General features: G+C 43.6%; 1 long non-coding RNA gene across 1 annotated transcript in view; it reads right to left on the bottom strand.

Annotated features, from left to right (window-relative positions):
* The window catches only part of LOC143277865 (uncharacterized), a 5568-nt gene that overhangs the window by 795 nt on the left and 2273 nt on the right, over positions 1 to 2500 (bottom strand). Inside the window, exon 3 of the long non-coding RNA XR_013053803.1 lies at positions 315 to 434. This is a non-coding gene — a long non-coding RNA (uncharacterized LOC143277865). The remainder of the gene's footprint in view (positions 1 to 314; positions 435 to 2500) is intronic.

Here is a 2500-nt window from a genome sequence, read left to right as displayed (position 1 = left end):
AAAAGTGTGTGACAGTGCTGGGAGACTACGTTGAAAAATTTTATAAAAAAGTCAGCTTCTATCTGTATTAGAAGTCCTTATACCGAAAAATTCACCTTATTTATTGAATGACCCTCGTATATTGGAAATAAAGGCACTGGAAGGAAAGACAGATATACAAGAAAGACCAGCACTGTGAGACATACATACAGATATTGGAAATAAAGACATTGGGAGAGACAGACAGAAGTGGAAGAAAGACTTCCAGTCAGACAGACACACAAAGGTATCAACAGAAAGACAGACGGTGCACAAGGGTGACACTGACGTCTTACCGCAACGGCCTTTTTCAAGCCTGCTGACGACGCTTTTGTTGCAGATACACTTGTTCCCGGTACAAGAGCTTCCTGCGGTGCACTCGATGCTCTTCTGACATGTTGAACCGGCTTTGATCCCTTCAAACAGAAAATGATACCAGAAAGGCAAAGTCAGCATGGCTCATACATAAGTCACACTAATTATTAGTGTTGTTACTGTTATTGTCTATACTTGGTTTTAAGAAATGTGACACTCCCTTCTCAATCTCTCTTTTTTTTCTTTTTTTTAATGTTACCCAACTGCTCCACCACAGCACCCAGACTATCTTGGAAGTATTTGGCCATGCTAATATTAAACCTGTTCCATGCCTCTTTTGTGGATTATCATTGAACAGTCAGTGGATTGGCAGGGCTGTCTGCTGTCACCGACTATCTTCCTTCTCGTTGTGGACTGGATTATGAAGAAGACCACCGAAAATGGAGGGACATGGAATCAGTGGACTCTCACCAAACAATTTTCCACTCACAACAAGCTGAGGATCTTCAACACCAACGTTAAAGAGTCCTCTTGTATTGCTCTGAAACATGGCGAAAAACCAAGATCAACACAAACTAAAGGCCTTCATCAATAGATTCCTGTGCCATATTTTAAACATCAGATGGCCAGAGACCATTCCAAACACCTGCCTCTGGAGAACAAACAACCAGGTGCCTATTAGTGAGATCAGGTAAAGAGGCCACCAGCCCGGATCCTTCCAGAGCAGATCTGCCTAAACAGCAGTGGCGGAGTCAGCAACCGCCCCAGTCTTAATGGCACAAGACTCTTCCCGTTCGGGCTTACCGATTTGTAGGAAGGTGGGCACTCCTTATGCCTTTGTCGCACTGAAGCACCCTTTCGACAGTTCAGGCGCCGATCGGCAACTTTCTAGTTGAATGCTTCAGGCGCCGATCGGCGACCTGTACGTTCAACGCCCAAGGCGCCAATCGGCGACTTGTACACTAGAGTTACCAACCTGGCTCCTTCTTTTCGTGAAACCATACAAGTTAGAAAGGTTCACCACGTCTTTCCGGAACGTCTATTCTACGTTGACGCACGTTGTCGAATATTCCGATTTCATTATATAGCATACTTCTCCAGTTGAAGCATGGCCAGCACTTCAAGAAAGAAACGAAACAGTGTTTATAACACCAAAGAGGCATTGCAAATGAATTTAGACGCTAATTCGCTTGCTGGAGTGCCAGTTGCTGACAATGACAGTGGATAAGAATTCGCCAGACCGGTCGAGAATGAGTGTATGGTGGTGGTGTTTTCCCTAATGGAATTGCTGGTGTGTGTGTGTGTGTGTGTGTGTGTGTGTGTGTGTGCGTGTGTGTGTGTGTGTGTGTGTGTGTGTGTGTGTGTGTGTGTGTGTGTGTGTGTGCGTACGTGTGTTAGTAAATTTCTCCAGTTGGAGATAATAAAGTTATTCTTATCTTATCTTAATGTAATGTTGCATTGCTGAACAAACATTAAAACCTGGAAATAGGAATGACACATTTCTGTATTTATTTAAACTTAGACTCAAATTAATACACGTCCTTTGATACTGGTAAGCAAGGCGGCATCTTCAAAATATAACCAAGGGTCTATCATAAACAATAAATTATTGTGAACAATAAAGGTTTCTCATCGTCATGTATTCTTTGGTTTATTTCTTTAAACGTCCCATGTACGTGCACACTCACACACACGTACACACACACACGCACACACATATATATATATATTAAGTGTCTGTCGAACGACGTAAACTTGAAATTTCAAGCCCACAACAACGGTACGTTATGACCCAAGATGCCGTCGTTTTCAGCTGAATAGGATGTTACGCACGTTTTACGACCCACCCTCCGTGTTGAAGAGGTTGACCTCCGAATTGTCGCTTTTATCACAAATGACAGTTGTGCTGGTCTAAAGTATAGCATGATTCGAGGATACTGATCGGCTCTCTGCACCATGAGCAAGTAGCTGAGAGGCCCAGCCTTTGAAGTGTGTTGTCTTCTCAGAAAATTCTCCAGGGGAGCGTCATTCACATAAGCAGTCTGGCAACCCCTGGAGAGTTCCTTTGTGAGACTTTTTCCTTGTTCTACATTGGAAAAACACAACTTGAGCCCATGTGTTCTATTCCCTTTGGGGGCCAGTGGCTGACGGCGGAGTGAGATACATG

Source organism: Babylonia areolata, chromosome 35 (genome assembly GCF_041734735.1).
Source record: "Babylonia areolata isolate BAREFJ2019XMU chromosome 35, ASM4173473v1, whole genome shotgun sequence".
NCBI lineage: Eukaryota > Metazoa > Mollusca > Gastropoda > Neogastropoda > Buccinidae > Babylonia > Babylonia areolata.
Note: the sequence above shows the minus strand (reverse complement) of the source record. Positions and strands in the feature narration are given on the sequence as shown.